General features: G+C 37.7%; 1 pseudogene; it reads left to right on the plus strand.

The window, feature by feature from the left end:
• The first annotated feature begins 13641 nt into the window (after positions 1–13641).
• Positions 13642–23443, plus strand: LOC103434939 (exonuclease 1-like; annotated as a pseudogene).
• The last annotated feature ends 4528 nt before the right edge of the window (positions 23444–27971 follow it).

Consider the following 27971-nt stretch of genomic DNA (forward strand, 5'->3'; position numbering starts at 1 on the left):
AAGCTCCAGCTTGTCGTCCCTCTCCCTCCAAGCCCAGTCCGTCACCTCCCTCGGGTCTGTTATGCCCCCCACCTCATCCACTTGTTCTTAACCCTCTCTCATTCTTCTCAGCACACCCGATCGACGGTGAGGACGAGGATCCCAGCTTCCTCGAAGAGCCCACTAAACAAGACAACACCACTCTGCTTCCTCCATTTTCTTCAGCACCGGCGCAACCCAATATCAGAAGAGAACGACGACGAAAAATATATATATATATATATGCTGTTGAAATTTCAGGGGTTTTTATCAATGCGAGTTCTAGGCTTCAATCGCGTTTCCCTTCGGCTGACCGGAATGTGAGAATATGGATGTCAGTCTGTTGCCAGAATTAGCAGTTGTGGCAGTCGGCAAGAGCTACGAGACAAACGCAGTGGTTCTGAAAAACAAAGTACCTCAAGCCAAATAGCCCAAGACGGCGTCGTGCTCCGATTGATTTGGTGACGGTGGTGAGCTTGAGTGGCAGGAGCGGCATGCAACTTTGGTGCTTAAAACTATCAAGGAAATTTCAAAGCTGAAGAATGGGTTGTGTCCGTTCTCCTCCACAACCCAATCTTATGGTAATAGAGCAACTTTCACTGAGTACGATACCGGAGATATGGATGGCACGTCCCTGATGAAATGTACCTCTTCACGGGTCCATATGGCGCGAGTGTCCTGACTCGATAGGTTGGGCGAGTCATCGGAGCTTTGTGGCGGTGGCGGTGATGTTTGTGCTACTTGGGGAGTCGCATCTGGTTGGGGTAGAGATTGCCCACAACGTCTCCAGTTCCCCTTCATTTTTTCCAGCTGCTTTGGCACTCTTCCATACCCAACTGCAGTACACTTCTTTGCTACCAAGCTTCCATTAACAACAGCAACCTCTCCATTGTTTTCCACCTTCTCTCTCCGTCTCTCTTAGATGAATAACAATGGTGTCGCTCACTTCAGGACCAGCTGCTCTCGCACCTCCCGTGGTAGCACCGTCAGCCGCAGTACTCAAGCTTCCTCCACCATAGTCGATGTACCTCTCCCAGCTCGCCTTTGAGAAGCCAAAGGGTTGGGTCACTTCTGGTTCTCCCCAGTCAACACTCTACGTAGTGGTTGCAGTGGACAGAGCTCGAGCCACGGAAACCCAAACACTCAGTCGTCGATGTCCATCTGGGATCTGCTGCAGGCAGCAAGCAAGTCATCTTCTTCCCTGGTCACGTATGTTTCCTCTCCAATATCTCTATTCACAAACAGCGACAACAGTAACTTCTTCCAGCTTCAGGACCTCCATCGTTGTCCTTACCCTCAATGGAAGCTCTTGCAGTCCTCCACACCTACCTCATCCGTGCTCCTCCTTCTTCCTCCTCCAAGCTCCTATCCCGCACCCTATATATATATATATATATGTATATGTATATGTATATGTATGTACGTATGTATGTATGTGTGCATGAAAAAAAATATAATATAAAAAAAGGGAAAAGAGGAGACATGGTGCACCCGGCACCAAAAGCGAAAATTAAAAAAATATAAAAAAAATGATGGTGTCAACCACCACCCAAAAAAATAATAATAATATATATATATATATATATATATATAATGGATGGTGCATCTGGCATCGAAAGCAGACGGAAAAGAAAAAAAATATAAAAAAAAAAGAAAAAGAAAGTGGATCCTTGGTGGCTAGCACCATACAAAAAAAAGGGAAAGGGTTTTGGAATGGTGGATCAGTCCACATGAAAAAAATAATTAAAAAAAAAAAAATATATATATATATATATATGTGTGTGTGTGTGTGTGTGCGCACGCGCATAATATATGTATGTATACAGCAAAAAAAAAAAACAAATACATTGAGAGAAATAAAGGCCATTTTATTTATTTTTTCTGGAAATTTTACATAAATTTGCATTATACATACCTATAAAAAAAAGGTCAAATCAAATTTACAGGAAGGGATCTTCAAGGATGATCAGGTAGCGCCTCATCACTCGGCGAAGCTCCAAGAAAAAGAGACGCCGGAGGTTGATTATTTAGAGCCTCAGTACTAGGCAGAACCCTAGGAGGATGAGGCACCGAAGGTTGATCATTTGGAGCTTCATTACGCGGTACAATCCCAGAAGACGAAGGCAAATGCTGTTGGAACAAACCCACAAACCTCTGATGATCAAGTAAAATCTGACCATCAGATTCCTGCATCTGGTCAATTTTCCTCTTCATATTTGTAGCATAGTTATGTGCGAGTCTGTGCAACTGTTTATTCTCATGCTTGAGCTCTCTAATCTCTTGTTTGAGACTCATCACTTCAGCCGCCAATGATTCAACTTGACGGGTTTGAGCAAATAGACGTTAGGCCATATTAGACACAGAACCTACACACTGTACACTGAGAGCCAAAGAATCCTTAACAGCCAACTCATCAGACCGTTTGGAAAGTAGTCTGTTATCTTTGGGAGTGACAAGGTTCCTAGCCACCACTGCAGCGGTCATGTCATTCTTCATCACCGAATCCCCAACGGTAAGAGGACCAGTAGGGGATATGAAGGATGGGCGCCATATGTTGTCTGGAGAAGGCGAGACTGCCTCTTCACCAAAGTTCAAGTCAAAACGACGGTCGGAGGGTCCAGACATTTTCAAAGGTGTTGAAAAAAGAAGAGGCCGGACAAATCAAGATTTTAGAAGTTCAAGAAAGGAGTTTCTACAAGCGAAAATTCAAATGTGCTTTGAAACGAACTGCGTGCCTCTATAAAAATCAGCACTCAACGGGATTTCAGATATCGAAGAAGCGAGCTCAAAGATCGAATAAGCGAGCTCAGAATTCGAAGAGGCTAATTCAAAAAATCGAAGAGGTGGTAGCTTTCTCAAAAGTTGGGCTTGCTCAGAAACCACGAGCTAATATTCCTTTCCAGACTTGTCTGCACTTGTCATATGCAACCTCTGCACTTGACGGAGCTCAGAAATCGAAGAGGCAAGCTCAGAAATCGGAGAGGCACTTGCTTTTCCAGATGCGTCAGCACCCGTCACACGCAAACTCAACTTTGCGGAAATCACGGGCAATTTGTCGAAGCGCCGATCCCAGATATCGAAGAGGCGCCAGTCTTTTTCAGCCTCGTCAACACCTGTCACATGCACACTCAGCTTGGCGGAAATTACGGACAATTTGTTTAAGATTTCTGATAAAGAAGAAAGCACGTGAAGCCATACTGATCAATCATGCAATGGTCGCCGACACGAGTGAAAGAATAGTACCTCTACAAGTATTAAAGAACTTCCTATAACTGTCCACATTCACCCTCCATAGCAAGGCAGACATACAGAACATTTCTTTATCTTCGAGAATGCCTTCCCAACGAAGCTTCTCGAGTCACTCAGTGTTCCTTATTTCTTGGGGTACCTCTGCAAACAAATGACACCAAAGCAAAAGTACCTCATATCACCAGGGTAGAAAGCAATAATATCTCATATCATGCGTTCTCCCTGTCCTTTCCTTTGTCTTTGTTCTTACCTGCAAAGACAAGGATAAAAAAAGCAATATGCCGGAACCTCCACTCAAACTCGGGTAAGGAATCGACTACCTGGAACCTTTGCCTGGTTGCTTACCTGGCATTGCTCTTGAGTACTCGTCTTCAGCTGCTGATGTACTTCCAAAGAATATGCCACATTTGCCTGGAGAACAGACAAGGCAAGTGAAAATGATACATTGCAGCATGTGGAGACAACGTGCAGAAGGAACAAGCAGAGAAGAATGCAGCCTGCACAGTCAACTCAGCAGAAGGAGTCTGAGCTGAGGAACTCAAGAAGCTGCCACATCTGCCTGGAGAACAAATAAGGAAATGCGACATGCACAATCAACTCAGCAGAAGGAGTCCGAGTTGAAGAATTAGAGAGAATAATGGGTCTGAGTTGAATCCAATAGCTCGAGAAGCTTCAACAACATATCGACGGCACCATCACCGAAGAGCAAAGCCTCGATATGCAACGCTGTCAAATCGCCACCACTTCTTCGAAAGCAAGAGTATTTCATATCATGCTTTCTCCCTGTCCTTTTCTTTGTCCTTATTCTTACCTGCGGGACAAGGAGGAAAAAAGCAATTAGCCAGCACTTGGTGTCAAACTCCCAATCAAGAACCGACTGCTTGGAACCCTTCCCTGATTGCTTACCTAGCACTACTCTCAAAGTACCCATTATCTCAACATCTTATGCTTCCAGAGAAGATACCACATCTGCCCGAAGAACAGATAAGGCAAGGGAAAATGATATATTAAAGCATGTGGAGACAAGCACAACAAAGCACGTGCCGATTCATCTGCTACTTCTTCAAAATCAAAAGTATCTCATATCATCAGGGTTGCAATCACTCTGGGTAGTGGACTCGTTTTGACCCTCAAATTCTTGGGTCGACTTACTAGGCATTGTGGGCTGCATGTGCCGATTCACCATCCTTAAATCAAATCCTTAAAGATCAAGTCACCAACTGGAAGAAGAGCCCATCAATCTTGAAAATCATACTGTTGACCAAACTGCTCAGGTGTGAATTAGAGAGATTGAACAAAGCAACAAGTCGTCATCTTTACCTTGTGCCTGCTTGCCATGTATTCGAGTCAACCTTCAAGAATCAAGCCTCAACGGCCCTTGAAGAAGCTTCCAGCCAAATTCAAAATCAAGCCTCGACGGCCCTTGAGGAAATCACAAGTCTGATTCAAGATCAAGTGTCTACCACCCTTGAATCAAATCCAGTTCAAGCATAAGCTGTGGAAAGTCAACAATTGGAGGAAACCAGAAAATCCTCCAACCTAGTTCAAGAATAAGCCTGTGGAAAGTCAACAATTGGAGGAATCCAGAAAATCCTCCAACCCAGTTCAAGATCAAAGCTGTGGAAAGTCAATAAGCGCAACAAAATACGTGTCGATTCATCTACTACCAAAGCCAAAGATCATCTACCACATAAAGCTCCTTGTGGTCCGATTTTAACCTTCAAGATCAAGCCTCGACGGCCCTTGAAGACATTTTCAACCCAATTCAAGATCAAGCATCAACGGCCCTTGAAGAAATCTCAAGCCCAATTCAAGATCAAGCTTCAACGACCCTTGAAGAAATCTTCAGCCCAATTCAAGATCAAGCCTCGATGGCCCTTGGATCGACATCTACAATAAGGGACTTCAAAACACATTTCCTACACATGACAAGCACATGTATACGACGCGCCTTGAAGTGGGGGCATTTGTAGACATTGAAATTTCGGTAAATAAATATTGACCGATAAATCAAAGTTTCAACGCTCATGTATTACATAAATTTTACACGTAGCGTGTGTCTAAACAAAAAATTGAGAATCATTGGAAAAGTCATCAAACAGGACACATGTCAACACCTGGCAGAAACGACTTATTTCATCTGGAATATTATATTCAAAATTAGGCCTTGGAAAATTCTATAAATAGAAGCCAATTTCATTCATTTCAGGGGACCAATTCATATTACACCTTGAAGCTCTGAAGCTCTGAAACTTCGAAGCTCTCAAGCATCCAGGTTCCCGAAGAATCAAGAAAGTATTCTTCGTTCTTCGTTCATCGTTCTTCCAAGATCAAGCCCCGACGGCCCTTGGATCAACAATCATCCACCTTCAAGATCAAGCCCCGACGGCCTCTTTGAAGAACTTCCACCAATTCAAGATCAAGCCCCAAAGGCCCTTGAAGAACTTCCACCAATTCAAGATCAAGCCCCGACGGCCCTTGAAGAAAGTGTTCATCGTTTATCATCCGTTCATCCCGAAGAATCAAGAAAGCCCTCTTCGTTCTTCGTTCATCATTCTTCCAAGATCAAGCCCCGACGGCCCTTGGATCAACAATCATCCACCTTCAAGATCAAGCCCCGACGACCCCTTTGAAGAACTTCCACCAATTCAAAATCAAGCCCCGACGGCCCTTGAAGAAAGTGTTCATTGTTTATCATCCGTTCATCCCGAAGAATCAAGAAAGCCTTCTTCGTTCTTCGTTCATCGTTCTTCCAAGATCAAGCCCCGACGACCCTTGGATCAACAATCATCCACCTTCAAGATCAAGCCCCGACGACCCTTTTGAAGAACTTCCACCAATTCAAGATCAAGCCCCGACGGCCCTTGAAGAAAGTGTTCATCGTTCATCATCCGTTCATCTTAAGATCAAGCCCCAACGGCCATTTGGATCAACAAATCCACACATCCAACCGTTCTTCAAGATCAAGCCCAAAAGCCCTTGAAGATCCATTCATCACTGTTCTTCAAGATCAAGCCCAAAAGCCCTTGAAGATACATTCATCACCGTTCTTCAAGATCAAGCCCAAAAGCCCTCGAAGATCCGTTCATCACTGTTCTTCAAGATCAAGCCCAAAAGCCCTTGAAGATCTGTTCATCACCGTTATTCAAGATCAAGCATCAACGGCCCTTGAAGAAACTTTCAACCATTCATCCAAGATCAAGCCCCAACGGCCCTTGGATCAATCGCACATCCACAAATCAACACCTTACGGAGATCGAATCAGATGATCAAATTTGAGAGAGATTGTAACCCAAAATCATCAAATACAAATATTATTTTGTGCACGTTCTTGTCTCTTTCGTTTCAGGAATATTTCGTGTTTACAATTTTATAAGGTCATTTTGGTTCTAGTCCCTAGTTAACTAAATTATTAGAATGAAACCTTATTTGTTTAAATAATTTGATCAAGGTCTCTAGCATTATGTAAGAAATTTAACTCCTGCATTTATGCATTCAATGTCCCACAAATTATGAAATTTAAACTAATTCAAATAATATTTTACAATATAACAATTACTTAAAAATTAATACTGGAGTAATATGATTCTTCACATAGTTTTAATATAAAAAAAATAATGTAACCCACATAATTATTAATATATTAAAAAAATAACTATTGATATATTTAAAACAATAAAATAAATAAATATAATTAGCATGGGTACTTTCACAAAAAAAAAAGGGTACAAATTAGTACATATTAAATTCAAAAATTATGGGTACAAATTAAAACTTAAAAGAATATTAATACAAATTAAAAAATGGGGTACAAATTATAAATTGAAATATATGAAAAAAATACTAAAAAAATATATTTGGAAATGATTAATAAATTTTTCATTTTTAAAATTATAAATCGACATATGATGATTTGTAAATAATTTAATATTTAAATAATGGTATGGAGAAAAGTGAAGGGACCTTGATAAAAAAAATGAAAAGAAATAAGGTCTCAATTAATAGGAAAAAAAAAGAATGAGAACCTAAGTTAGAGAAGTGGTACAAATGTTGGATACACTATGTACTAGTGTAATGATTTTTTTTATTCAATAATGCACTAAGCTGGCTGCTGGTATCGATTTGAGCTACTATTGGGCTAATTTCCTGGACTACAATATTGGGCTGCTATTCAATTTTTCAAAAATCTGAGAGATGGACCATACCTTTTTGTTTTGGTCAACCACGCTGACCCTTACCACTGAAATAATAATTTTTTTTTTCAAACCAATGTTTTTTTTAATTAATGAAACCTCCCATGTCCCAACACAAAACTCCTGCCCGCCAAACAAACCACAGTTTACTTGTACCAAACGAGAAAATTTTTACTGAAAATGAGAGTTTCCTCCTTAAAACTTATTTTCTCTCACTTAAAACACATCCTTTTTATTTTTTCAGACATAAACTCCATTTACTAGAGTCCAACTAAGTAAATTTCCTTAACAAGCTTGGTATGTCAGTTTTTATAATTCTCGTGTTCCTAAAATACCCTCATAGAGTGTAACATGGGTTAGGTTTGACTTATAATTAATAATAAATTTTTCATTTTATTATTTTCAATGCAATTAAATGTCAATTAACCTATTATTTGTTTAGGCTTTTTTTTCTCAAATTTTTTTACCAAAAATTGTTTTATCATGAAACTAGCTTACCTTATTAGCATGCAATATATAATATATAAAAAATATTATGGTGTTTTACGTTGAGACATGGACAAAAATAATTGCTGTCAAAAAAATTATACAAAATAATGGTTGTATTTTTTTCTTTCCATAGAAACTAATTTACCTATCTATATGTTAGTACCCACTTAGAATAGAAATTCTGTAAAAATAATTTACCTACCCCATAGGTGTGATATTGTAAAGAAAAAATGTATATGATTACTTTGGATATTATAAGTAATAATATGACAGTATTATTTGTATAGGGAAATTAATAAGTAGATTGGTAAATTAGTATGTACTAAAAAAATGCAGATAAATTAGCTTGTAACAAAAGAATGTATGTAAATTAGTGATTTTTTTTAAATATAGGTAAATAGTTTGTATCAAAAGAATGTAGGTCAATTAGTTTGTATCAAAAGAATGTAGGTAAATTAGTGATTTTTTAAATATAGGTAAATAGTTTGTAATACGTGGTTTTAAAACAGGAGCTCAATTGCTCATTGCTAGTATAATTGAAGGTGAGTAATAATAATATTTATTGACATATGTAGGTCATTGTGGCATATGTTGTAAATATTTTATAAGGATATGTCATTTATTTGCCAACATGGCAGACTATTTGAATTTTGGATTTTATTTGGATGTTTAATATGAGGTGGGTTTTTGTCTAGACAATATTAGTTACAAGGGCCTATATCTAAACAACCCAATTTTTTATTCGAATAAATTGTAGTAATGGTCCCTCAATTTTAATCAAATTGGAGCAATGGTTTCTCAACTAAAAATTCATTACTATTGGTCCCTCAACTTATCAAAATGTGTAGCTATAGTCATTTTCATCAATTTCGTCAAAATTTTGTCAAAACAAGTTATGTTGGAATAACCATTTATATAATTAGGACCCCCTCAACTCATCAAAGTGTGTAATTATGGTCCTTTTTCTCAACTACATCAAATATTTTGTCAAAACGAGCTATGTTGGATGGACCATTGCTACAATTGGACTAAAGTTAAGGGACCATTTCTCTAGTTGAATTAAAGTTGAGGAACCAATGGGGATTTTTAGTTGAGGGACCATTTTTCCAATTGAGTTAAAGTTAAGGGACTATAGCTATAATTTACTCTTTTTTATTCTGTCTGAACATGAGTGGTATACTCTATATCATTATACAAGCATGAGGAGTTTTATTTTTAAGCAATGTTCTAAAAATCGGCCTAGGGGCTGGGCGGTGAGGTGTCGACCTAATTGGGTGCCAAACGGTTGACAAAATTGGAGAGTTGTTAGGCACCCGCCTGGGTGCTCCTAGACGGCCTAGGCGGTGTCTAGGCGGTTATCCCCGTTGCCTTCCACATCCGATCGCACCGAGTAATCGCAGATTCGTCGAGAAATCTGACGAGGGAGGGAAAGAGAGAGCAAGAGAGAAATTGAGAAAGGGAGAATGAGAGAGGGAGAAAGATTGTGTAGACAGGGAGAGAGATCGTGCAAAGAAGGATGGAGGTTGAAATGGATTATCTGTTGAAGAGAAGGGGATAGAAGAGAGAGTGCAGATGAGATTTGAGAGAAAAATGAGGATGTGGCTAATGTTTTGTTAGGGTTAGTAGGGTTTTTTATTATAAAAGTTTTTGACAATTATATCAAGCCCAACATCTTTTTTAAAGAATAAGGCCCAACAATAAGTAATAACTTAAATTTAATGGTCTTAACAATAACCCTAAAAGTTTATATAATGTCCATATTTTATGATAAATATTTATTTTTGTATGTTTTGCATTTGATTTTATTTTTCAAATTTTATATACAAGCATGGTTTTTTAAGTGTCAACATGCACTCACTTATATATTATATAACAAATTTATTTAAAAAATGCAAATCCTCCTAATCCGACTAGCGCCTAGCATCTTTTAGAACCATGTTTTTAAGTGACTTTACACTTGTATAATGATATGTGTTATATTACTCTGTGATCCGGTAATATTGAAAAATGCTAGGTAGGCTAAGTTTTTAGACAAACACAACATTTATGAGAAGATATTACTAGGTAGACTAAGTTTTTAGACAAAATTTACAAATCATGTATATGTCACCAATAAAAAAATATACATGTTAATCAATATTTAAACAATTTAATCATAACATCAATAATTACGTCATATTCGTATAATTTAAAAAATGTGAATTAAATAGATGGCATCTCTATCTATTGTTACCTATTCCAAAATGTTTCCCACCATTAGGGCTGGGTTTGGTTTTTTTTTTTTTTTTTTTTTTTGAAAAATGAAAAAAAATTGAAATATGAAATTTTAATATCTCCAACATAATCATAATATAAGCATTCCAATTAGAATCAAAAACAATGAAAATAAACATTTAAAGGTCAACTAGAATCATCAATCAAGTGTTCCAAAGTCCAAACTTAAAATAAACATCAAAGTTTAAGTCTTCAAAAAGTCCAAATTTAAAATAAACATCACACTTCAAGTCTTCTACACTTCATTGAGTTTAATTAAGATACAAAACATATAATAAGATTCAATTAGGGAACAAAAAAAATCACGATTCATAAAGCTTTCCCATACACCAATTACATAACATAAAACTGTACATAACAATATGACATCCACTAACACAATAATAAGACCAAGAATATGTCAGTGATCAAGAAAATGTCCCTAAAAATTATGTTTAAGAATCAAACCTACAAATGGTACTTTTAACCAAATATGTAAAAGTTATTTGAACAAAATTGATTGTAACAAGCATTCTTTGGATACAAAAGTGATATTAGGGACGGGGGAAGCAACAAAAAAGAACAGAAAAATCCGCACTTCGATAAATATCAATTAAATGAGCTACTAATCCATCTAGATGCAACCTACAAATCAACAAACAAATATGTACCACTTGAGCCCTCATATCTCGACACTATAAACAACCAATCATTATGAAACACCCCAACCCCTTTTATTTCTCTGCTCTCCCCGTAACCTCATCCTTCTTCTTCGTTTTCTCCCTCTGCAACCTCGTCTCTCTCTGTCTCTTCCTCTCCTGCACAGTGATCACTCAAGCATCACCTACAACTACATTCTTGGCTCGAGGTCGTCATCATCATCATCGTTGAACTGTCTCTTTCTCTCTCTCTGCTATCGCAGCAGCTCGTGAGCCCGAAAGCTTTCCGCGAGCTCCTTGACTAGTAAGTCACGGATCTCCCTTCTTCCTTCTTTTTTTGTTGTGTTAGTTTGAACTTAGGTAGAAATGGGTGAGTTCTAACCCTTTTCGTACCAAGGTTTGGAATTGGAGACATCACAGGCAAGCACACCAACTTCCGGCGGACCCGAGCACTTCGAGGGCTCTTTCCGTTCGCTCACGGCAGTTCCACGACGAAACGAGGGTGCCTAAATACTCTACTCTTTTCCCTCTTCATTTTAGTGTTTGTTTGGAACCCTAGTTTGCTAGAAAACCGTTCGCCGGAGCTGTAGCAACTCCGGTTTTCCCCTCCGGTATTTCGCAGGCCTTTTAGGCCACCCATCAACCTCGGGCCTTAGGCCCGTGCATGGATCAGCCCAAGACACCAGAAACCCAACCCGTTCCCTTTTTATTTTTAGTTACTTTTCTTTTTAAAACCCAAATACCTAAGGGGCCTTGGCTCGTGTACTAAACCCTATAGCCCAGCCCGTTTTCTTTTATTTTTTTTATTTTGGGTTTTAAGGGTCCCCGGGCCTTAGGGCCTCTTTCCTTTTATTTAAGGGCTTAAAGCCCAATTTCCTCCTTAGTCCTAAGGGCTTAATACCCGGCCTTGGGTTCTAGGTTTGCGGGCCGTGTGGTGCTGTGTGTGTGTGTATGTATGATTGTGCATGTGCGTATGTGTATATGTATGCACGTGTGTGCGTGTTACCGTGTGTGTGTGCATGTGTGTGGTATGTTGTGTGTGTGTAAGTGTGCATGTGTGCATGTGTGCTATGCATATGTACATGTGTGTTGTGCACGCATGTATGTGTGTTGTGTGTGGATTTGGGATTAAGCCCAAACCACCATTTTTATTCCTAGGCCTATCCAAACCCAAAACCCAATAGGTCCTAACCCTTTTTAACCCAAACTTTTTTATCTAGAAACCCAAAACCCTTAGGCTTAAGGCCTTCTGGTCTTTTTTTAACCAGGACCCTTCTTAGGGTAATTCGACGTTCTGAATTCGTTTCCAATGTCCGTTTTTCCAAATTCAATTGTTTTTATATAGTTTTATTTATTGGACTCTTTATGTGCTTAGCGGCAATTATTGTGACGCTTCCGTCTTCACTAGTGGCGCAGTTTTTTGCGGCTAAGTACTGTGAGTGGATCCCTTCTAAAATTTACATGATTTCATAGTTTAATTGCATAAATGAATAGCATGCCTTATGAGTTTATGATTTGATTTATGATAAGCATGTTTATTAAATATGTTGATTTTTGTCTCGTGTTTTTGGTGAGGAATTAATTGTTGGCCTATATTGAGCTATATTTAATATATCGTATTTTCTATAAAAACCATGAACTTGTAGACTATCTGATGGATGACGATAGGATGCTAGGACATGTTTTAGAAACCCCTCTTTATAGTATAGACGATGGATGACTTTATACTATGAAGTGGTTATTTATGGGAGGCGTAACTATTTGTGCGTACCTAGTGGACACTATACCGCCTGGGGCGAGGATATGGTGTTGGCATTTAGGCCAGGAGAAATAATCCCTAGCTATGGGCTGAGGGACACGGAGTAGGCATTGGGCCAGGAATTGGTAATCTCTGGCTACGGGTGCAGAGACCACAGAGCAGGCATTGGGCCGGAAGTTATATTTATTCAGTGATCTTACTAGCAGCACACCGCGCTTACGAGACGATCTACGAGATGATACATGCAATGATTGATATAATGTTTTTCCGCGTTATACCTGTCGAGATATTTTATGGCATGCTAGAGTTTCAAAAAAACCTATCATTTATTATGCTAGTAGTTTTCATTATTTATAAACCTGGGGGTTAGTATGTTCATAACTGTTTTCATATTATATATATATATATATGAACTTGGTCCACTCACCCTTGTTTTGCGCCCCCTTTCAAGATTTAGAATCGAGGCATACTATTCCGACGTCAACGCCTTTGCTTTGGCATATTCGAGTCCTCTCGGTGTAGGAGCCCCATCCGTTATTCATTAAATTTTATATTAATTCTTTTAGAACTCTAGTTAGTTGTATGCTCTGAACACGTTCCTAAATTTTTAATTCATTGTATTTTAAATTTCTAACTCTTATTTATTTCTTATTCTTAGCTTTTGTATCAATTAATGGCTTTTGTCACCCTCGGATGTCGGCCAGCACATGTCTATCCTGGTATTCGGGGAATATCAGGGTCGGGGCGTGTCACATTATTTGTCAAACACCTCCTCAGTATATTATACTTATAGCGTCGTTCATGCATCTTAGATCAAAACTTCAGGAATGACAACATTGTAAGCAAACACATTGTGGTCAAAAGACTGATAATTGAAAGTTGATACGGTAATGATAGCATTTCAATCAGATTCTTCTAATTGACAACAATAGTAGTAAGCATTATTATCATAGGAACAACAAAAACCACTAAAAGTAAAAGAAAATCGCAAAACTCATGAAATTGAAAAGCTGCAGAACCCATGAAATTGAAAATAAAATCTGTAGAACATGAGAAAAATTACCATGAGACTAACCTTGCAAAGGAAGTATTGTGGGTCGAGACTCGACGAGAGAAGTCGTGGGTCATGGGTCACGGGGGTGAGAAACTGAGAGTGAGACAGCGACACTTGCAAATCGGCAAGATGTGAGAGACTAACTAACTAAGAGTGAGATGGATCGCAAGTCGCTGGGAAGGAAGAAGATGAAGACTGATTGAGTTGAGAGAGAGTGTGCGAAGCGGCGGAGGTTGGGAACTGGGAATGAGAGGGTCCAAAGGCTACAAAGGATCAATGTTTTGGGTTACCAATACAAACGCAAGTCTTTCAAACTGAAAGGAGAACAAACGATGCCGTTTCTAGTAATAAAAGCATTTATTTATAATTAATTATAAAACGACGTCGTTTTGACAACACTTTGGTTTGGTTTCTGAACCCTAGAAATCGAACCGAACCAACCAGATTTGGTTCGATTTGGTTTAACAGTTTTGGTTTCATTTTTTCAGCCTCGGTTCGATTTTCAGTCCAGTTTTTTTTTCGATTTTCGATTTTTCAAACCCACCCGTACCCGCCGTGTTCTTTCTCCTAACACACTCTCCAATTGGTAGATGAAGTCATTTGAACAAAACTCATAGCTAGCCTGCGACATTGAGAAGGGAGAAGATGGGGATTCAAGGGCTTCAGCCGCTGTTGAGATAGATAACGGCGCCAATCCACATTAAGGACTTGGAGGGCACTTGCGTGGCAGTGGATGCCTACTCTTGGCTTCACAAAAGCTGCATGTTGACATTTCACCTTTAATTGCACGTGAACTAATCCAGGTGAAAAAGTAGGTACTTTTGGGTTAAAGATCACTATCTCTTTAGAGTATCAAATCTTCATATGGATTTAACTTTATCCTTAGTTCTAAGAATTTTGTCTCCTCTCTTGTTGACATTGTTGCTCCTTGAAGGTATTCAAGCAAGAGTATGCATGTCATGTGGTGGCTCCTTACGAGGCAGATTCTCAAATGACGTTCTTGGCTGTCAGCAAGCAGGTAGGTCAGCAGTTATCACTGAGGATTCAGATCTTATACCATTCGGCTGACCCAGGGTTAGTTATCTGTATAGCACAGACCACTTCTTTCTTTACTGTTAGAAACTTCTATCTGTGTGATATGATAATTCTTTCTGTAATCCAGATTATCTTTAAAATGGACAAATTTGGGCAAGGTGTTGAGTTTCAATATTCCATGCTACATCGGAACAAGGACTTGACTTTTTCTGGATTCACAAAACAGATGCTTCTGGTGATGTGTCTTCTGAGTGGTTGTAACTATTTAAAGTCGTTGCCTGGAATGGGACTGAAAAAGAGCTCACATCCTCATCAAAAAGTTCACAAGTTATGACAAGGTGAAGTTTATTATTTATGCATTCTATAAATTTTGGAAAACAGACCGACATCATTTGAATAATTTTGTTGTAAAGTAACTGCCGACTCATGACTGTCCGATTTCAGGTAATTAAGCACACGAAGTACAGTACTGCTTCAGTTCCTCCCCTATTTGAAGAATCATTCAAGAAAGCAATATTGACGTTCCAGCATCAACGGGTTCATGGTTCCGTTTCTCAAGATATTGTGTATTTATCTGATGTCTGATGATGTTGTGGATGATTTCGACTTCTTAGGACCATATCCTTTATATTGTTAATCTCAGTTAACCATCTCATTACGTTCTTTTATTGTTTCGTTACTTCCTTGCTCCTCCTATTCTTTTCAATACATAAATTGTGGCTTAACCTGAGATACATCTGTACCACAACATATAGCTAAAGGTATAGCAGAAGTTGATATCGATCCATTTACCTAAATGAAATTCTAGGTATCGCCTGTGCGATTTACATAAGGATTAATTTTGTCCGATTGATTTTCTTCAATTCTGTTTACATATGTCTTGGAGCGTGTTAGTTTAGTCTGAGACTAAAGTAAATTTTCTTCTTTCCTCTTGGCATGAACAGGAAGAGAACGTTAGTGCCGACAGAACTTACCAACCTAAAATGTCAATCTTGGAAGGACAAATAAAAGGAAAGATTTGCCTGTGCAGAATACCTCCTGACAAAATATTTTTGTATCCTTTGAATCCCCTTTTTCTTAAGCTTGATTACATTACCTAGGTTTTAATTCAGCATATTGTGCTAAAAAATCAGTATAAAATAATGTTCACAGTATTGCATTTTTGTAGCTTATATTGTGCTTGAGCTCAAGTTCTGTAGTTTTTCTTGGACAACTAAAGGCTTTGCCTCTCTTGAAGCAAAGACAAAATTCAGGCTCCGCGGAACTCACCTGATTCTCCAAGTCCAGTTGATGATTCTTCTTTCAGTCCCAGTGAAAATTCCTCTGCGGATGATGTTCCGTGTAAAACAAACTGCTCAAAGATATCCCTTGTTAACTCTGACAACATGGGAATTGAACCTCCTAGTGGTCATTGAGTTTCATAAATGGAGGTAAGGCTAGCCGACATTCACCTCTCCCAGACCCTGCTTAAAGCGGAAGCCTTGTGCATGTTGTGCTAGGATAGCACCAAACCCGTTGGAACCAACTCAAGCTAACCCACAAGAAATTTATCAAATGAAATGCAAGAACAAAATATTAAAGACACCAAGATTTTAACGAGGTTCCTCAACAGTCAGTGTAACTGGAGTACGTCCTCGGAGCAGTAGGAGCTCACCCAATAATCCACTATCAACCAAATGGGAGTTTACGAAGTGTTGGCAATCTCACAACCCAAATAACCCAATACACCCAATAACTCTCACACACCACAGAAACAAATAGAGAAAGAAATATAATGAATAATTTCTTCTCTATACATGTAGCTCAAAGCTATTACAACAATAACTATGATGGATGATTGCTAACAAAAAAGAAGAGCACATTCTTCTTCTTTTCAACAAAGGGTTGCTGCACCCTTTCTATTTTCTGATGCTCTGCAGCTTGCACTCCTTTTCTCTGCAGCTCTCTTCTCTCTTCTCTCTTCTGCTCTAATCTGAAAATTGAGCTCTCTTTTTCTTCTCCTCTACCGAAACAAAACAATGAATTATTATTCAAAACAAGCCATCACTTTCGGCTAATAAAAAACCACAAAAGAAGAAAAACATCATCATGATGCCTCCTCATCATGATGTCTTTATAATTTTATAACCAAAAGTTTTTTTCTTTTCCTTTTTTTAATAGCCGAAAGTTGTTTGTTTGGCCATAATTCAACAATCTCCACCTTGGCCAAATTCCGAAAACACCATGATAAGCCAACCAACACAATCAACACAAAAATCACTCCCAAACACTAGCAAGAGAACAACTCATGCCGAGCCAAATGCTCCAAAACTCCTACTGCTCAACACCTTCTTTATATAGGCAAAATGTGAGCCAAGTTCAAACAGTGAACAAACTTGGCTACACCAACAACCTTAGTCAACATATCAGCGGGGTTGTCTTTAGTTGGAATCTTCTGGAGAATGATTTCCCCTTCACCAATAATTTCACGAACAAAGTGATAACGCACATCTATGTGCTTGGTCCTCGCATGATGAACCTGATACTTAGCCAAATAAATGGCACTCTGACTATCACAATGTACCTCCACCTGCTTCTGATCAACCCCCAAATCTCTAATCAGCCCATGTATCCAAATGGCCTCCTTTATAGCTTCAGCAACTGCCATATATTCAGCCTCTGTAGTAGACAAGGCAACAGACGACTGCAAAATGGACCTCCAACAAACTGGTCCTTTAGCCATAGTAAACACATAGCCTGTAGTAGACTTCCTTCCATCCAGATCACCTGCATAATCTGAATCAACATAACCAACTGCAAAATGACCAATACCAGAGTCATCTCTCTTAAAGCATAAACCAACATCTCGAGTACCATGGAGATATCTCAATATCCACTTAGCTGCTTGCCAGTGCTCTTTACCTGGATTATGCATATATCGACTCACCATGCCAACTGCATGAGCAATATCCGGTCTAGAGCATACCATTGCATACATCAAACTACCAACCAAATTTGCATATGGTATATTTTTCATTTGCAGCTTCTCTTTATCATTTTTAGGACATTGTAGAGAACTCAATTTAAAATGAGGAGCCAAAGGGGTACTAACCGGTTTGGTTGAATCGTGAACTCAAAACTTCCGAATCAACTTCTCAAGGTATTGTCTTTGATTCAAATTGACCAAACCCTTCTCTCTATCTCTAGTGATCTCCATGCCAAGGATCTTCTTCGCTTCACCAAGATCCTTCATCTCAAACTCATTCTTCATTTGCTTCTTCAATTTTTCAATCTCTTCAACATTTTTTGAGGCAATCAACATATCATCAACATATATCAACAAATAAATGAAAGACCCATCTTGCAACTTCTTGAAGTACACACAATGATCATATTGACTTCTAGAATAATTTTGGCCTCTCATAAATTTATCAAACCTCAAATACCATTGCCTTGGAGATTGCTTCAAGCCATAAAGTGATTTCTTCAATTTGCAAAACAAATTTTCCTTCCCTTTCACTATATACCCATCCGGTTGACACATATAAATCTCTTCATTCAAATCACCATGTAGGAAAGCCGTCTTCACATCAAGTTGCATAAGCTCAAGATCATATTGTGCAACAAGAGCTAACATAATACGAATTGAGGAGTGCTTCACAACTGGAGAAAATATTTCATTGTAGTCAATGCCCTCCTTTTGTGCATACCCTTTAGCAACTAATCTTGCTTTAAATCTCACATTGCTTTTCTCATCAGCATCTTCCTTCTTGGCATACACCCATTTGCAACCGATAGCTTTCTTGCCCTTAGGCAATTTAGCTAACTCCCAAGTCTTGTTCTTCAAGAAAGAATTCATCTCATCACCCATGGCATTGCACCACCTCTTCTTCTCCTCACTCTCAATGGCTTCCTCGAAATTAGATGGAATATCATCAGTGATAATAGGAAGAGCAAAAGAAACATAGTCACTATACCGAGCTGGCTTGGTAATTTGTCTCTTTCCTCTGTTTTTGGCAATAGACTCTTGAGGTGAAACTTGCTCTTCAACTTGAATAGAATCTTCAAGTTCAACTTCTTCAACATCCTCATGGTCTCCCACTTCTTCACTTGTAGTGGCTTCGACATCAGCGGAAATATGATTTGAAGTACCAGAGGCAACTTTCTCAAGCTCCACCTGTTGGACATCTTTCACATTCTTCTCAGAGACTTTGTACATACTTTCTTCGTCAAATGTCACATCTCTACTAATTACCAGTTTCTTCATCTTTGGACACCACAACCTGTAACCTTTGACACCACTACTAAAACCAAGAAAGATAGCCTTTTTGGCTCTAGGATCAAGTTTATTTTCAGTTACATGAAAATAAGCAGGTGAACCAAAAATACGAATATGATCATAATCAGAAGAAGGTTTTCCAGTCCATACCTCCATTGGTGTCTTACCCTGAATAGCAGCTGAAGGTAACCGGTTGATGATGTGACATGCATAATTAACTGCTTCTGTCCAAAATGACTTGCTTAAACCCGACTGAGACAACATACATCTAACCTTCTCAAGCAAGGTTCGATTCAATCTTTCTGCAACTTCATTTTGTTGTGGAGTTCCCCGAACACTAAAATGTCTCACAATTCCTTCCTCTTTGCAAACTTTAAAGAAAGGGTCGGATGTGTATTCACCACCATTATCCGATCTCAAAATCTTAATCTTTCTCCCAGTCTGGTTCTCAACCATTTTCTTCCAACTCAAGAAAATGCTCAACACCTCACTCTTGTGCTTCATAGTGTAGACCCAAGACCTTCTTGAATAATCATCAACAAAGGTCACGAACCAATGTCTACCACTCAAAGAGGGAGTCTTTGTAGGACCCCAAACATCCGAATGCACATAATCAAGAATGCCCTTCGTCTGATGTACAGCAGTACCAAACTTCACTCTAGTTTGCTTCCCCAAGACACAATGCTCGCAGAAATCAAGCTTACAAGTCGTGGCACCTTTTAGAAGACCTTGTTTCACAAGCCCTTGTAGAGCTTTCTCACCGGCATGGCCTAATCTCATATGCCACAGTCTAGTAGTATCTGAATCAGATGTGCCCATATTTTCAGAGACTACAAATGCTTCACCTGTCACAGTGCTTCCCTGCAATAAATACAAATGGCCACATCTAGGAGCTTTCATCACAACAAGTGCACCATAAGTAACTTTCAATGTCTGTCCATTTGAATGAAACCTGAAACCCTTGGATTCCAAAGTACCCAAAGAAATAAGATTTTTCTTCAAATTCGGTACATACCGAACACCTGTCAACTCTTTAACCATGCCATCATGCAACTTCAAACGAACTGTACCAATCCCTTTTGTTGTGCAAGGATTGTCATCTCCCATAAACACAACGCCACCATCAAACTCTTTCAAGCTTGAAAACCAATCCTTGTGAGGAGTCATATGATGAGTACAACCCGTATCCAACACCCATTTAGTAGCACAATCAAAAGATGAGGAAGTGGTTAAAGCAAAATCAGAAAAATCTGTTTCAACCTCAGCAACATTAGCTTCAGAACTTTCTTTGCCTTTGGTCTTCAATTTAGGATAATCTTTCTTCCAATGGCCCTTATTACGACAAAAGGCACATTCATCCATTTCCAAAGGTTTTCTACCTTTAGAGTTTCCTCTAGGTCGAGACTGTGATTTTTTCCTGCTAGAAGATGACCTCCTCTCCGATGATCTACCTCTAACAAATAAAGCTTCAGAGGTACTATCATGATTTTTATCTCTATGCCTCATTTCATAATTCATCAAGGCATTTGACACATCTTCAAATTTCACAGTTTCTTTACCATGCATAATAGTGGTAACAAAATGCTCGTAAGAGTCCGGCAAGGAATTCAACAATATTAAGGCCTTATCTTCATCCTTAATATCCTCATCTAAATTTAACAAGTCGGCAATCAACTTATTAAAAGCATCAAGGTGTCTAATCATTTTTGTACCTTCTTTGTATTGGAAGCGGTAGAGCTTTTTCTTCAAGTGTAGCCGGTTCTCTGCATTCTTCGTCATATACTTGTCTTCCAATTTTTGCCACAACACACTTGCTACCGTCTCCCGCATCACAAAATACTTCTGAGTTTTTGCAAGGCACAACCGAATTGAAGAGCAAGCCCACAAATTTAATTTCTCCCATTCCGACTTCGACATAGCTTCCGGTTTTTCTCCCAAAGCGGCAAGTAGATCTTGTTGAGCCAACACATCTTTAACCTCACATTGCCACATCCCGAAGTTGTTTGTGCCATCAAACTTTTCCACTTCGAACTTTGCATTTTGCACCGTAGTTCTTGCAAACCCGGAGGTGCTTTCAAAAGGATTTTCATCTTGCCCGTCTGACATCTTTGGCAACTAGACAGTACCCAAGAGCAACCAGTGCTCTGATACCAATTGTTGTGCTAGGATAGCACCAAACCCGTTGGAACCAACTCAAGCTAACCCACAAGAAATTTATCAAATGAAATGCAAGAACAAAATATTAAAGACACCAAGATTTTAACGAGGTTCCTCAACAGTCAGTGTAACTGGAGTACGTCCTCGGAGCAGTAAGAGCTCACCCAATAATCCACTATCAACCAAATGGGAGTTTACGAAGTGTTGGCAATCTCACAACCCAAATAACCCAATACACCCAATAACTCTCACACACCACAGAAACAAATAGAGAAAGAAATATAATGAATAATTTCTTCTCTATACATGTAGCTCAAAGCTATTACAACAATAACTATGATGGATGATTGCTAACAAAAAAGAAGAGCACATTCTTCTTCCTTTCAACAAAGGATTGCTGCACCCTTTCTATTTTCTGATGCTCTGCAGCTTGCACTCCTTTTCTCTGCAGCTCTCTTCTCTCTTCTCTCTTCTGCTCTAATCTGAAAATTGAGCTCTCTTTTTCTTCTCCTCTACCGAAACAAAACAATGAATTATTATTCAAAACAAGCCATCACTTTCGGCTAATAAAAAACCACAAAAGAAGAAAAACATCATCATGATGCCTCCTCATCATGATGTCTTTATAATTTTATAACCAAAAGTTTTTTTCTTTTCCTTTTTTTAATAGCCGAAAGTTGTTTGTTTGGGCCATAATTCAACAGTGCACTGGGTACGACCTTTTTTTTTTTATCATTTATTAATCAACTGTCGTTACACTTTATAAATTATCTCTGTCTTCTCTAGGTATAAGATGACCTCGACACTGATGTCCCTGATTTATTAGAATCTCAAAATCATGGTAATGATATAGTTTCCCCTTGATAACTTCATGGATCCAGTTTTAGTTTTCTGGTTACTAATAGTTGCAACTCACTTGAATTTATGTTCCTGACATTGAAAGACATGGTTTGCATGAGACGAAGTCCAGAAAATACATTGTTGCAACAATCCAGACATATTCTATTCATAAGCCTTGTCTAACGCTGCATACGGAGCGTGAATGTAAGAATGCCCCAGACACAGTTGAAGGTGGTAAGACAAGAACGGAGCACAGAAAGGTTATTGTAAGTTCTCATTTCAAGGATAAGTCAATCAATAAACACAATCCGGAAGATAAACAAGAAAAGCAATTGCTAAAGGATGATCTTGCTATTGTTATGCACGAGGATGCAGTTCCTGAGAGTGCTTAGTTTGAGAATAGCTATTTTAAAGGCAAAGTTGCGAAAAGGACAACCTCCCCACATGACAACGTTCAAATGGTAGGCGTTTTCCTCTCTCTTTTGATTTTATGCTTATAACGTTAGTGTCTGTGACTGTTTTTCGTATAACACTAATGTTTAACTACTTCAGGAAAATGTGAAACTAAAACAACTGTGTATCAGTGCATCCCTTCCAGATGATGGTAAGTGTTACTCGAAACTCAGAAAAAATAGTAGAGCACTCTTGTTCACTTACTGATCCATGCTAATGCCAAGCTTCTTATCTTATATCGTATTGAATCTTTCATCTGAGCAAATATTTTGTTTTGTTTCTTCAATGTAGGTTCCTGTGCATCTAGCCTGAACAAAACAATTACAGACACAAATAAAGAAGGAAAATTCAGATCCAATATTTCCCTTTTAGGCCGTTATTCAGATATAGCGAAGAAATCAATGGAAAGATATGTATCAGTAATATCATCATTTATATTTTCCTCGTCTAGTTCTCATGCAAGTGGCCTTCGTGCTCCTCTGAAAGATGTCCAAAACACCGGTACCAATAGGTAATGCCTGTATTGTGTATGGACGACTTAATTTTAAAGTTCAATGCCTTTCTACAGCTAACATGGACTTGATCTTTGTATTGCAGACCAACTGTTGATGATGACTTTAGCAAATTTGAATACGTACCAAGTAATCGAAAAACTTTCCCAGCATCTCGCAAGCGCTGTTTTAGACCGGTTTAAAGCAAAACAGTGAGGCTGTGAGCATCCATGTGATCCATTTATTTTGAAATTCAAAACTTGGGGACTACAATTGTTGACAGCACGTAAATCCTCTGTCTGCGTGTGTGTGTGTGTGTGTGTGTGTGTCTAGGATGTCGCTTTCCTATATCTGAGTGTATATATAGTTGACCATTAGCAGATTTATCTTTTCTTCTTTTAGCTGATAGCAACACGAACCCTATTTCAAAAGGATAAGATTAAGGCAGGCAAATTAAGTACCTTGTGCAACTGAAAAAGCACCTAGCTATCACTATAATCAAAGACTTCTGATTATATCTGGAAGTTCCGTGTAGGCCTTTTTCTTCCACACTTTGGAAATGGAAATGGAAAAATATAAGGATGTAAGATTTTTCTGTTAAACGAAGAAATACTATTGATTAATGATAGCGTGAAAGAGCTGTAAATTCCGACGTCCATAGTTTGAATCGGTTTCCAGCCCTGAAGCCAATTGTTGAGGAGGGGTGAAATTTAAAAAGGTAAAATTGTGGTCAGCGAGGTTTCTTGTCATGAAAATATCAGATAATATGCTCATTCACTACAAAGGAAACGTTATTAGTGAGGGTCAAATGTTGTTGGAAAAGTATTCTGCCATCGGAAAACTTTTTGAAAACTTTTTTCCAAGAGAAAAAGTTTGTCGTTGGTCGTCGGAAATTCTTCTAATGGAAATACTTTTTTTCCAACTAGTCGTCAAAAAAACACATTTCTAACGCCAATCACTCTTCAGTTTTGGTTAAATCCTTGTAATAATTGAATTTTAAAAGTTTATTAATCCATTAAATGAAAGAGTTTTTTTTTTGTCAATGCAGTGCAAATATAGTTTACATGTGAGCACATCTAAGGATTTCAAACTCACAATGTCACCAATTTAACAAATTATCGTACAATTAATTAGGTCGAAGACAAAATTATTACACTTTCAATATCTTATGGCGCAATATAAGAAATTTAAAACTGCAAATCACTTTAAATATGAAAACTGTAAATTGTAGTTAATCCAATTTTTAAGGGAAACTCTAAATAAATACGTTCTTCATTTTATTACTCCTTTGAATAAGATCAAAATGGTCACAATCACAATTATCATATAAGTAAGAGATAAAGTTTTGTGTTAAATATTAATATCTACACAAGGTGACTGCATGTGCAACTAGATTTTTTTTTTTTTTGAACAAAAACAATATTATCTACATTAATGAAAGGGGAGTAAGCTTAGCTTCATAATGAGCTAACAATAATATGATTTAAATTTGCATTTGGTAATAATCGCACTTAAAACATCTCACTTATAAGCAAAGAGGAATTCTTTCGCCTTTGTCGTTGGTTGTCAAAAATTCTCCTGTTATTTTTTATTAAGTCAAATTAATTTTTTTTTATCCCATATGTAAAACAACGTTGTTTGGCCTGGGTATTAAAAAAAAAAAAACAAAAACTTGCAGCAGTAGCGCCACCCAGGCTCATAACCAGAGGGCGCGGTCCCTCAATTTTAGTGTCGATTTTTTGCGACTGAAGATGCGGCCGTATCTCCTTGCGCCACATGACTTTCCCACTACTGACTCAATGGGTTCGTATATGTAGTTTGTAGGTGATTATATATATCGAAAATTAACTAAAAATTTTACACAGATAACATTAAGAGTGAGTCATAACGATTTTCTCGTTTTCAAAAACAGAATCTTAGTGGTTTGTTTTTTGTGTGTGCGAATCAGTCATTGTTGAGTTACTATATTAGCATTTAGCACCTTTGTGCTCCCATTTGGACAAATGCATGAAAACAACTTCTGTTATATCTTAAATTCAGGTCTCATAAAATAATGCTTATGAATTATGATATGTTGCCATCAAATCTTCTGATTAATTCAATTTAATTTTAGAGTTCCTACCTAACTAAAGTTTGACAACTTTAAAAGATAAAAGAAAGATGCTTCTCTATAATTTTATGCCAAAAATTCATTCGCTTCCCAACAACCACTCATTTTGTTCAAATTATCAAAACATATCCTTTAATTAATTAACTAGCATTCATGCACATGCTCACGCGCATGCAGAAGGTATTTTTTTAATCACGGCGCGCTAAGCGCAATTTACACATTTTAAATGTATTTGTATGCGTAAATTAACAAAAGGAAAGTCAAATATTTGAAGTAAATGAATAATCTTAGATCATGCTAGAAGAAACCCCTCATAAACCAATTAAAGCAGCTGAATTCACATAATAAAATCGATCTTTATAGAATTTACATTAAGAATAGAGAAGATAATATTTAATAAACAATTGATTGAATCACATTATTGCTAGCCCATTATGAGGCTAAGCCCATACCCTCCCCCATTAGTGTAGATAATATCGTTTGTTAAAAAAAAATTCATTTGACAACTAATTTAATCACATTATTTTCCGCGTGCGAAAGACCTTTTTATAACCGTCATTTAATAAACAATTGATTGAATCACATTATTTCTAGCACATTGTGAGGCTAAGCCCACCCCCTTCCCCCTTAGTGTAGATAATATCGTTTGTTAAAAAAAAACAATCATTTGACAACTAATTTAATCACATTATTATCCACGTGCAAAATACTATTTTTATAAGCGGCATTGCACGCATCTTAAGATGTTTTGAACGTGTTTAAAATAGATAAAATAATATTTAATAAACAACTGATTGAATCACATTATTTTTAGCCCATTGTGAGGCTAAACCCACTTCCTCCCTCTTAGTGTAGATAATATCGTTTGTTAAAAAAAAACACAATCATTTGACAACTAATTTAATCACATTATTATTCACGTGCGAATGACCTTTTTTATAACTGGCATTACACGCCTCTTAAGATGTTTTGAACGTGTAAAAAAAAACAATCATTTGACAATTAATTTAATCACATTAGTATCCCCGTGCAAATGACCTTTTTTATAAACGGCATTACACGTCTCTTAAGACTTTTTGAACGTGTTTAAAAATAGAGAAATTGAATCAAATTATTACTAACCTATTGTGAGGTACTAATTATAAAAATAAATAAATAAATAAAACACACATGTACAAAAAAATTAATTATTAAAACAATACTATTTAAATGATGAAAATGCCCCTACCTTATTTAATGCATTATTTTGGGAAGCCTTTGAAATTCTTTGTTTTGGGGGCATTTTTGTCCAATTTTTTTGTTGAAACTTGGTGACACCAAAACACTATTCACATCACACACTTTTTTTATAACCGGCATTACACGCCTCTTAAGATGTTTTGAACGTGTTTAAAATAGAGAAAATAATATTTAATAAACAACTGATTGAATCACATTATTGCTAGCCATTGTGAGGCTAAGCCCACCCCCTCCCCTTAGTGTAGATAATATCATTTGTTAAGAAAAAAACAATCATTTGACAACTAATTTAATCACATTATTATCCGCGTGCGAATAATCTTTTTTATAACCGGCATTACACGCCTCTTAAGATGCTTTGAATGTGTAAAAAAAACAAACACTTGACAACTAATTTAATTACACTATTATCTGCATGCAAATGACATTTTTTATAACCGGCATTACATGCATCTTAAGTGTCACATCCCGGCCTGGGCCCCCACCACATCCCGGGCTCGACTCTACCATAGCACGATATTGTCCGCTTTGGGCCCCAACCACGCCTTCACGGTTTTATTTCTGGGAACTCACACGAGAACTTCCCAGTGGGTCACCCATCTTGGGATTGCTCTCGCTTAAACTCGCTTAACTTCGGAGTTCCAATGAACTCCAAAGCTAGTGATCTCCCAAAAGGCCTCGTGCTAGGTAGAGATGGGAATATACATATAAAGCTTACACGATCCACATCCCTGGACGATGTGGGATGTTACAATCCTGAGCTCGACTCTACCGTAGCATGATATTGTTCGCTTTGGGCCTCAACCACACCCTCACGATTTTATTTCTGGGAACTCACACGAGAACTTCTCAGTGGGTCACCCATCCTGGGATTGCTATCGCGCAAACTCGCTTAACTTCAGAGTTCTGATGAACTCCGAAGCTAGTGAGCTTCCAAAAGGTTTCATGCTAGGTGGAGATGGGAATATACATATAAGGCTTATAGGATCCACACCCCTGGGCGATGTGAGATGTTACATTAAGACTTTTTGAACGTGTTTAAAAATAGATAAATTGAATCACATTATTACTAACCTATTGTGAGATACTAATTATAAAAGTAAAAAAATAAAACACACAAGCACAAAAAAAAACTAATTATTAAAAAATACTATTTAAATGACGAAAATGCCCCTACCTTATTTAATACATTATTTTGAGAAGCCTTTAAAGTTTTTTGTTTTGAAGGCATTTTTGTCCAATTTTTTTGTTGAAGCTTGGTGACACCAAAACACTATTCATATTTTCTTCTCTCTTTATATATAATTAGCCTCTATGCACGCACGTGCATAATGCATTTTTTGAATCACGACGTACTACGCGCGATTTACATGTTTTAAATGTATTTATTAATGTAGATGGAAATGAATAATAAATACATTTAATAAAAGTGGTCTTTTAACTAATCAAAACAACTGAATCCATATTAATAAAAGCAGTTTTTCAATTTCCATCAACATTTTATTGAATTTACATTAAGATTAGAAAAATAATATTTAATAAACAATTGATTGCTAGCCCATTGTGAGGCTAAGGTCACTCCCTCCCCTTAGTGTATATAACATCGTTTGTTAAAAAAATGATCATTTGACAACTAATTGAATCACATTATTATGCGCGTGCAAGAGACTTTTTAATAACCGGCACTACGCACTTCTTAAGTGTTTAAAAATGG

This window comes from Malus domestica, chromosome 05 (genome assembly GCF_042453785.1).
Source record: "Malus domestica chromosome 05, GDT2T_hap1".
Taxonomy (NCBI): Eukaryota; Viridiplantae; Streptophyta; class Magnoliopsida; order Rosales; family Rosaceae; genus Malus; species Malus domestica.